The sequence below is a fragment of the Anopheles gambiae genome, chromosome 2, assembly GCF_943734735.2.
Source record: "Anopheles gambiae chromosome 2, idAnoGambNW_F1_1, whole genome shotgun sequence".
Classification (NCBI taxonomy): Eukaryota; Metazoa; Arthropoda; class Insecta; order Diptera; family Culicidae; genus Anopheles; species Anopheles gambiae.
The window spans coordinates 98190745-98201798 of record NC_064601.1 but is presented as its reverse complement, the minus strand read 5'-3'; positions in this window follow the sequence as shown (position 1 = coordinate 98201798).

Sequence of the window (11054 nt, the reverse complement as noted above, 5' to 3'; positions counted from 1 at the left end):
GTTAGGATTGGCACAGCTCTTTTGTTTTGTTTTCAATGTTTGAGAATTTCATTTTCGAATTGTGACAACCATTGTTACAGTTACAACGAGGGTAATTACTTATTGAAAAATACCTTTCCAGATAATGGTGTAGAATGATGTTTTGAGATTAGCCTCCTGTATCTCCGTCAATCCCAATAATATATTTTGCAATGCGATGTAGGGTAAATGTACCAATAGTGGTGCAATTTGTAGTGGTACCGATGTGTTTTAATGGATTTAAAGTGACAGGAAGGACAATTTCTGAATATTTTAACACATATGTTTTGGAATATGTTTTATCTTCGCAATCACAACCATTTTTACCCTGAAATACATCAAATTTACGAAAAAATACATATTTTTGTGACTGCTTCGTTGTACCTATAATGGTGGTATGGTTCCTATAGTCGTCGTATTGTGTTCCTATAGTGGTGGTAAACAAAGATGCATCAAAAACGGTGTATAATATCAATGAAACTTAGTTTCGAAGCTGTTTTCGTATGAATAGCAAGGATTACTGCCATAATATAGGTTTCCTGCGTAATTTGATCGAAAAAAAATGTATAAATTTGATCAATGAAACTATTGACTAAAGTACTGCATCACACCTGTCGTCAACCTACACCCGGAAGAGTGTGCTTGATTTGAAGTCAATTTTTTATTCAGCCAGATAAGCGAATTTTGGCCTGTTTTTGGTAAATTACCTACATAAAACTCATTTCTGTTGCTTATTTTAGTGAAATCAGTACGACATGTCAAAAATTTTCTCAAAAAAATCTAAAACGACCTGTTTTTATTGATTTTATAACTATAACCACTATAGGAACATGCCTGTTTTGTGTACCTGTAATGGCACTATGGTAAAAAACACTTAAAAATCCATAAATATGGTCAAAAGGCAAATAATTTTAGTAAAACAATAACATTACATAACAGTTATGTTGAAAAACTAGTAATTGCGTGGTTATGTGGTCGTTTAGAACGTTAACAGAAAATAAAGTTTCATTATGAAATCCTAAGATTTTGGAAAAATGTTAACACATTTCAACAAAATAATGGATTTTTCGGTCACTAAGTAACGGAATGGCTCCATTTAACTTTTAAACCCTTTGTAAAAGGCTAAAGAACATTTCACACTAACTTAAATAACTTAATTACTTTTAACTTGCCCTCTGAACCGCATTTTAGAGCAATAGCACCACTATTGGTACTACCACCACTATAGGTACATTTACCTAATAGTTTTTTTTGTAAAACGACGAAAGGTATGTTTTAAAAGAGTCATTTTTTGATTCTCTTTTGGAAATTTTTTCACATGGGAAAAAGAAGTATTTCAATGGAATTTTTGAAAATATTACTACTTCTATACTACTGTAATAGTTGTTTCGTTTTTACTTGCTGAGTGCAGACTTGTAAAAAAAATGTCCAGTTCACTTTTGATTGAACATACACTTTCCTCCAACCGGTTCGGTAGTTTATCCCGATCTGTTCGCTTCATCGCTTCACCCCACACGCTACAGCAATTTTCCAGTACGCTTGTGCAAATATTGACGCTTCCACAGTGGGGGGAAAACGAAAGCAGCAAAAATTTCCTCCCACCGGCAATCTGGCACCATGCCAGACCCTCCACCAAGTGCCAGTTGCTCATTTACCGTGGGTTTATTTATTGTGGTACCTACCCAAAGCTTGTATTTTCACCAAATTAAAAAAAAAGTAAAAAGAAAAACAAGAAAATTTACCTAACGAGGGGGAGTTTGCTTGCTCCGAGTATGCATTGTTAATGTATTGGCTCATAATTTTTAGCTCAACGGTTGGCATGCATGCACGGGTGTCACTGTGTGACACGGGTAGGGCTACTGATTGAAAATGTTGAGAGTCAGTGGAAACATCATCCTTAAATGCATGATTAAAGTGAGAATCCTAGAAAATGAAAGTAAATCACAAAAAGAAAACAGGAGGTACATCAGTTTTGTGCATAGTTTAGGTCCAGCTCAAAGGCAATTGAGGTAGTGGTAACGATAGGATCTATTACTATTTTGGTTGTAGGATCTATTTGTCGTCTAGTAGAGGAAGCCGTGTTGTTGCATTGATGTTACATGTATGTATTTTTCATTATTGTTCTTGTTCAGCTGAAAAGGAGGATTGATTGTACTGGAAGAAGAGTAATGATTTGCTCAATTGAAAGCGCTACAAGTCATATTATCCAGGAGACATACCATTCTGGGAGTAAAGGAAGATTCGCAATCCAGTAAGAACGATTCAAAGTACAGATTTCATAATTTACACTTTAAACATTTTAAACGTTCAATTATCCGTCATATAAGAATAAATTATTATACTGATAACTTTTTCAATTATGTTTTCTTTCCAATAAGACAAGCCCGTGCCATGCTGTTGCAACAAATGGTGCTGGTAACAGTTGAATTGTTTATGTGTCATATCGTGTAGACTTTATGAAAGTGAATATTTAAGTGCATCTTGAATAATCCATTCAACCAACACCAACACGCCACCGTTGCGCGTTCTACAACATGTGCGGCATTTTCCGGACAATGTTCTCGCAAACCTTACTTCCTTAAATGTAGCATTACTTTCGGTCGCCTCGCCATCCAACCTTGGTGGCTTGAACGGCGGGTACATATTTTACCTTTCCAACGTTGGGAGCAGCAACAGCAACAAAATCACTTCAAACACACTCCAGCACACACTTACCATTCCAAGACGATCTTACCCTCCCAGCTGCACTGCACTGGGTAAGCAAATAAGGAAATAGTGCTTTAATATGCACTCTTTATGTGCACCACTTCACACCATACACTTCTCAAGAAGGGGAAACGTGGAATTTTCGAACGCATGCATGCATTTACGTGTTTATTTATTCATTTCCGTCGCGGATGCATCGCGGGAAAGGAAGCATTGCTTGGCATGTTTGTGCTTTTTTTTGCATTTTGGATTAATTTTAGTCGCTGCAATGGAGACACTTTATTTCTTTCCCCGAACTTTCAGCATACTGGCTGGCTTTGGGGCTGCAATCTTGGGGTTTTGCGTGTTTTGTTTTTTTTTTTTATTTTTCTTTATTAAGATTGCACTTACTGCTCTCTGCAGGAAGCTGTTATGATGCACTTTTCATGCGAAACTGCTTAGCCCGGTTGGCATCATAGCGGAGCTCGAAAGCTGGTTGACATTTTGATTATTCGGTACTTTGCAGTTCCTTCCTGGAAATAGATGAGTTTATATTTTACTGTATTTAAATTTGATGTTGTAAGACGTGGTAAGTTGCTTCTGGAATGTATAAAACAGCTCTAGAAGCTTACATATGATATTTAAGTAGAAAACATGAAATGTGTAAAATATTTAAATGTGACATCTTATTATTTTGGTTTTGATGTGACAGCATCCCATATGAAATTATTAAATGTAATGTTACTAATAAGATCCTCCAAATGTGTCGACTTAGAGGATGATATTCTAGTTCATTTTGCTCTCTTTTGTTTATTCATAATGAACGTGTTAAACCACTCGAAATGTGCTTGAAAAGACCTTACTGTTACTTCTTCGCACAACACAACAGATTCTCAATTCAATTATCACACAAATTAACACACGTACGAACGTTTGCTAAATAACGTTATGATCTAATTTCCCACACTGAACCCATTTTGAACAATGAACAGTTTACTTACGCTCCCTCTCACTGGTGTTTCGGTTCAAAGTGCCGCCCAAATTGGCACGCATTGTATAATGACATTAAAAGTTCTTAACAGCTAATACATTTCCCGCAACTGCCACACAAAAGTTACGGCCACCGAGACGTTCGGTGAGGCTTTGCCTCGACAGACGCGCATTCGCACCATAATTACCTTCGCGTAGCTCGACCGCTATGACAGTAGTCAGCCGCCCCCCCCCCCCCCCATCCCCTATCCCCGCTGGCTTAACAGCCGATATCAACAGCCACTTGCTCCTTGGTTTGGAGTGTCCCGGCAAACGTCTTTGTTCTGTGTTCCGGGGTGCCCGTGGCCGGGTGTGAGCAGTGCAAACGCTCGCCGCCCCATTCGGCAGTGTCATAAAGTGATCCAAATATTTGAGCAGTCGGCAGCAGCTTATCCACCGCGCACCGTAGGAAACCAACCTCTGCCATTTAAGCACACGCATACACAGGCTGACACGTTCAGTGTTACGCTGATGCAATGCCTGACCGTTGTACTTTGTCGGAATTAGCTTATCACGTTCATCATTGCGCATTTCCGCCATTGCGACCGAGGCGCCAGCAGTCGGCACCACTCAAGCGTCATGGATGCGAGCATAATGGGCAAATAATTACTCCCATCTCGCAGGAGCGTACGACACATACACACACACACACACTCTCGCAGACATGCACCCGGACCGAGTCATTGTGCCGCCGCCACAGCCGTATTGTTCGGAAACGGTAACATTAACGGCTGAACATTTCCAAACCGACTGATGCTCGTTAGATGATGACAGTTTCTCAGAAGTTGTTTTTCCCCACTTACACACACACACACACACACACACACATGCCGGACGTGCTTATGCATCTGGGCAACACTTCACCCCCGCTTGCGTTGCTCTCGCACAGGGTGTAGGAAATGTATTTCCATAAACCGCACGGTGTCGCGCGGCACCATCACTTCTCCCCGGGCGGGGCAGGTACGCGTGAGTTAACGACCTTAAATGTGGCTCATTGAAGCTGAAGGCATGCGCGTCGTTAGAGTTGGAAGCAGCGCGCCACCACTCGACTGCACGCGAACGGTACGGTTTGCAATTATGCGAAGAAAAGCCGCCAGACGCGGCCGGCCAGGGCTGGCGGCCCGCTCCCTCGGCCGCCACTAGTACAGCGAGTCGTCAAGGTGAAGAGTGCGCTTCATGAAATTGTTAGATGCGGGAAAATTGTCACAACAACCAGCAGCCACAGTGGCAGCAGCAGCAGTAGCATCAGCAGCAGCAGCCAGTCAAGCGCAGCGTTTTACTTGTCAATCAACAGAGCGCTAGTTGGTGCGTTGCTTTCCGAAATTGGTGCAAACTTAGGTGGCGATGTGAAAGTAATAGGATAAATGAAGAGTATGCATGTGTTGTTGGGTTTTTTGTTGTATGTACGTACAGAGTAAACATTGAGCAGGGAAAACATTCGCGCACAGAGCAAACAACAACAACATGTGCAAAAGTTGTCTAATGAATGTGAACTGATGCGAGATTTATAGGTGTAGTGATTATTATTTCTTAAAAATGTAACTTGATTAAGCATTGTAAACGATTGGTGATAAAGTATGCTTGCAGCCGAGAAAATCATTGATTATTTGAAATTAGTGTGAAGAACTGTTAACAATTTTGGATTTCTTCTAACAGTAGATTTCTTGGATTACATAGATGATTCTGAACAAGGATTGAAACATGATCAGAATGTATCCAGGATCGGTGCTTCTGCCGTTAGAACATTCGGCCTTCTAAAAGTAGTTGTCATCTGGCAGGCTAAAGTATTAGCTCAAGGTGTCAGCTATATTGTGTGTTAATCTATGCACATCGGAATGAAGTGTACCACGCCAGTACAAACATTTCATACCAGCCGTGAAACTTCTCATAACTTATGCCTATTTTAAACCCTTTGGTATTAACTGTATGGGCCTAACAGCATGATGTTGTCGTGAAGGGTAGTTTTTTATATCTGTTAAGTAACAGATTACAAACATGCAAAAGCAAAAAGTATCATTACATTTATTTATCATTTATTACATTTAAAAAAGTAAAAATAATTTATCTTCAACAATCACGCATGGGGACGCCTAGTACTTCATCCCAAGTGACATTAGTTTTAAATTTTCAATTATTCTACATTTTTAAATCGTGAATTTGTGTGTGGTAATCTGCATTGAAAGTGGCAAGATTATGTTTGTTAATATATTAGGCATTTTTCTATCGATGGACAATTTTATTATTTATTTACAAGTATGTAAGAAGTTCGGCAAGATAGCATGCATCGGGCAACAGAATGATTTTTTATCGATAAGAGAACTCGGATTTATGGTCTGTCGTTGATCAGATCGCAATAAAGCAATATCGTTTTGGGAAACAGAAAAAAAAAATCTGGTCGCAACGTTCTCCCTCATTCGGTCCACGTACTCTACCTCTCTCAGTCAGTTTCGATCGTCGTCATACGATTGTGTTGACCGGTATTGTTCGCCGTCTGCCTGTTATCATCATCTCCATCACTTTCACATTTCGATGCTTTTTTATATGCATTTATATATGAAAAAAGGCAAATAAATATGTTGGTATAAAGGTACTATTAGACCATCCAGGATCGGATTGTAAAGCATATTTCTTAACGGAGCACAAAGTAAACAACAAAAAAGCTTCCTCAATCTTGTGTAGTTTAAGGCAAGATTAAGGTTTTACTTTAAGGGAAATAACTCAAAATCTAGATTTTCGTGGCCGTAAATGTCTATTGAGATGAATTTGTTTTGCGGTAAAGTTGTTACGAATTAGTTTTTTAAAAATTTTCCCCTTTTACTCTAATTTTAACGACCGAACAAACATTTTTATTAAAATGTTTTTTTCTTTGAGAATTGATCCTTGATCAATGTGGTGAGGAAATCAGAAATAATAGGAATTAAACATCATGAATGGACGTTCCGACCTTGTGGTACATTCGTCAACTCGTACGACTTAACAACATACCCGTCATGGGTTCAATCCCCGAACGGACCATGTCCCCATACGTGAGACTGACTATCCTGCTAGAAACATCAATAAGTCACTGAAAGCTAAGCCCAATAGTGGTACATGTAGGCCTTGACCGACAACGGTTGGTATGCTAAAGAAGAAAAAGAAGAAACATCATGAATCTCTAGTTTAAAAAAAAAACTACACACTATACAAATTATGGCAAATTGTTCTACTCGTATCTATCGGTTTGATTCGTTCAATCGATATCATACAAACAGACCATTGCTATCTTACAGTCTAGACGTAGCCTCGCCTTGCTTCATTAGCTAGGTGAACCAAGAAAAATAAGTAGAATGTGTGTTAAACCGGGCTTCTGTCCAGTACAGTCCTTTTTGCAACAAAATCTCCATTCCCATCGTCTAGTTCAATGGTGAAGGCATTTTGCCAAACGATAGCATAAATTTCCCCTTTACCCTTGCATTGCTCGCTTTGGCTGCAGCATGTGCAATGTCAAACACATGTAGGAACAATGCCACTCCCACTCTGCAACAGCAACAGAAACAAAAGCACTCCCTCTCTAGCCGTCTGCCTTGCTACAAATAATCAACCTTCAAATCAACGGCTCATCGGTCGTCAACTTTTCACTACAATTTGCGTGCATTTGTTGATTATTTTGTGCGCTCATTTGCGTTTCACTCCTGCTCGGGTCGGGCTTGGCTCCCTCCCCCGCGCGTCGTGTATCAAACCTTCGCCCCCCACGTGTTTTTGCCACTGTTTGGGATTTTAGGTGCGAGGGCACCGCAGCATTCGTTCTGCCCGTTCGGATCGATAATTATTCATTTGCAATTTTGCACCGATGATTACGGTTTGCGAAGGAATCTAATTTCCATATCAAAGGGAATTTTGCCAGCTGACTTCATTAAGGTCGGTCGGTGTTTATGTTTATGCCGTCGCGTTTGCATGTGTGAGTGACGGCCGGTAAATGGGTAGTGCACAATATTTCTGCCAGTGAATTTGTTGTGCTGTGCAAGCATCAAACCCCGTTGCGTCTGTTGATGAAGTGACATGTTAATGTGGGGGTTTTTTGCTTATGAATGTGATTTTTAGTTTAAAGCTGCTTCGTGGTCTCGGTTGCTGCTGATAAGTCTGCAAAAAGACCTTAAAGCTTTTCTACTCTTTGTCTTGCCCTTAACCAATTATGAGACAACATTAATTTATGAAACAATCGTTTTTTTTTGCGTTTGACTATAAAACATATCAAGAAGTTTTTTCTTTATATCTGGTACTTTGAAGTTTTTGTGTGTTTTTAGCAGCTTTTCGATTATTTTAAAATAATTATTTAAAAAAAGCTTTTTCACATACTCCCCGAAAGAAAAAATAAGAGTCATCCTCAACACTCAAGAATAATAGAGTTGATCAGCATTACCAGTTACGAACAAAACGCATAATAGAAGGTTCGTAAAATGACAGCAAAAATACATTATTCCTTCAATTGTTTAACAACGCCATGGTCCATCGCAGAGTGTCATCAAGCCATCTTCCACCAGCTCTATTGGCTTCAAAAGAACGAAAGCAATATCCTGTTGTTTCTTGCTCGTTCACTTCATTGCGCTATGCTTCCCCCGCTTAACGCCCACCAATACCACCGAACCAATAACGATGGCACACGGTACACAAATTTAACGGACCATCAAGTGGCGAAAGCGGTAATGCACTAGACCGAAATAAAATTTCAATTTACCAGCTGTGAAAAATTATCTCTGCTCGTTCGGTGCTGCACCATGCTGCTCCGTATCAGCCATCCTATCCCAAACTGCAACTCTTTTTATGATAGTTTGTGTATGGCTGTTATGGCGCTCTTTTTTGTTATGGTCTCGTTTCACTTTTCCCATCCAACCATGCTGTAGTTGTTCGGCCCCTTTTTACATGGAGATACATGGTGCGGGACGACGTGAGTGTTCAACCCCGGCTCAGCACTGAACCTCTGTGACTGTTTCGTCTGAGTCTTTCTATTTAATCCGACCTCGGTTGTCACAGAGCTGCACTCACCCACGTTTGGCGTTTGGATGATGCTGGCGGTACGTCGGTGGTGGCATCGAACCAGTTCTGATGGGAGCACGGCCGTTTATTCCATGCGCTCCGGTCCAGTTTCCGGTTGCACACCGGATGCCGGACCGAAGTCGACCTACCAAACCGGTTTGTAGTAAATCTCTCCAGAGACTGGCACATGCTGGCACGAAACCGTGCAAAAGGGCGCTCTGTTGCAAAGCTTATTTTAATTTCACAACCCCACTCACGAACGATATCGAACGATCCTCGTATCGTTTGCGTTTTACAAACTATTTAAAAGACTGAATGTGAGTGTGTACTTTTTTTCTTCTTCTTCTTTCTATTCTATCATTTCACACTGACCCGGTCGCAGCCGGGTGTATAGGTAGCATTAGGGTCCAATTCACCCGCTGCACGCCGTGCCTTCTTTCCCAAGGGAAGGGAACCGATGAAAGCCTAGTTTTTGTGCCGCTCGTCTCCTGGCATGGCTTTTCCCTCGTCAGTTAGGTACCTTACTTTTTGTACTTTTTGTACTTTTTGTGTAGTTGTGTGTGTGTGTGTGTGTGTGTGTGTGTGTGTGTGTGTGTGTGTGTGTGTGTGTGTGTGTGTGTGTGTGTGTGTGTGTGTGTGTGTGTGTGTGTGTGTGTGTGTGTGTGTGTGTGTGTGTGTGTGTGTGTGTGTGTGTGTGTGTATGTCAGCGTTTCATGCATCCGGCGCTAGGGATACAAAACAACCCAATAGAGTGGGTGGGCACTGCGCTCTGTATCTTTGGACACATCAGCATCATTTTTACACCGTACCGTATAGCTGGCTGAGCCCCTGATGGCAGGTGGCTATTTGGCGAGGATCTATCGCAACGTCAACCTGACTGGTGGTGATGTTTGCTAGTGTTTAGAGGTAGATTTAATCAATATTTATTGGCCTACGGTGTTGGCGCTTGTTTTGTTTTGTTTTGCACGGTTGTGAGCGCACAAGCATGCATTTTATAGCGGTGTGATGAAACGGTAGCTCTTTTGTAGCTCGTTTTTGTTGCTTGCTAATTTTTAAAATATCTAGTCATGCAATTTATTTTTGTACGTGGCTATGGTTTTGTTCAAATAGTGAGTTTTTTTTGCATAGAAAATGCATTAAAAAGAAATCGACAAAAATATAAAACAAGTACTTTATTGATACACTCCCCAGCCGGATGCGTTTTGATTGGCGGCATGTATATTTAGTACCAGCGCCTGAAGGAAATGTGACAGAATAGGCTTCGATAGGAAAAAATATAAATAATGAAATTATTGTCTATTACTTAGAACGTGATCAGGGATTTGAAAAATATTCTGCAATGAATATTTCAGCTTCAGACTGTGGTTGTTGTTTGATGCAAAAAAAACATTAGATTTAAGCGACCAGTCCTGACGATAGAGATGATACGGAGTGAAAGAAAGCAACAACAACAAAAAATGAATTGTGGACCGTTTTATTTTAATTGTTATGAATTGACAGTGCATCGTAGTGAAATATTTCATTCCATTTACCATGAGCCACGAGACTCACGGAAATGGATAACATGGCAACCATATGAATCAATTGATTTAATTGAAGCCTTTTGCTAGTAATTGATGTGTTTTTTTATTGTGCTGCAAATAAAAATATAATTGAGTAAGCATTCAACTCAAACCTCGCTGTAATTGATCATCGTTTTTGGATTGATGAAATTTATGTGAAATGGCTGTTATTACTGTTAATGCGGAAATGAAAAACTAATCATCGATCGGTTTGTTGATTTTTTAATGCTTATTTATGCAATAATAAGATAATTATACACTATGAAGAGGATATTGAGTTTTTTTTCTAATGATGAAATTAAAACAGATTAGAATTAATGATAAATCTTTTGTTTCAGGTAAGCTTTGAAGTCAATCTTGATTTAGCAATTACATTTATCCAATTTTGTAATGCAAAGTTTTAAAAAAACTTGTTCAATAAAGTAGCTTCATAGGCAAATCTTTACAAAGTTTACGTAGGAATTCAACAACTACCAAGAATAATTGAATAATCGTATTATGAAAATTTTCAACGTATAGAAAAACTTCAACGAACCAACGAGTTCTGTTGATCGGCCTAGATTTGCTCAATGACTTCTTCGCCGCAGCAGGACATGAAAGGAACAAAAACAGAAAAAAGGAAACAATGTTAATAAGGTTCCTCCTCTGTACCCACTTGCCGGTCTTGTTGAAACTAACATAATACATTTTTTCCATGCTCTTCTTCAATCGATGCTCAAAATCCCAAACGTAAGTTTGATGAGTAAA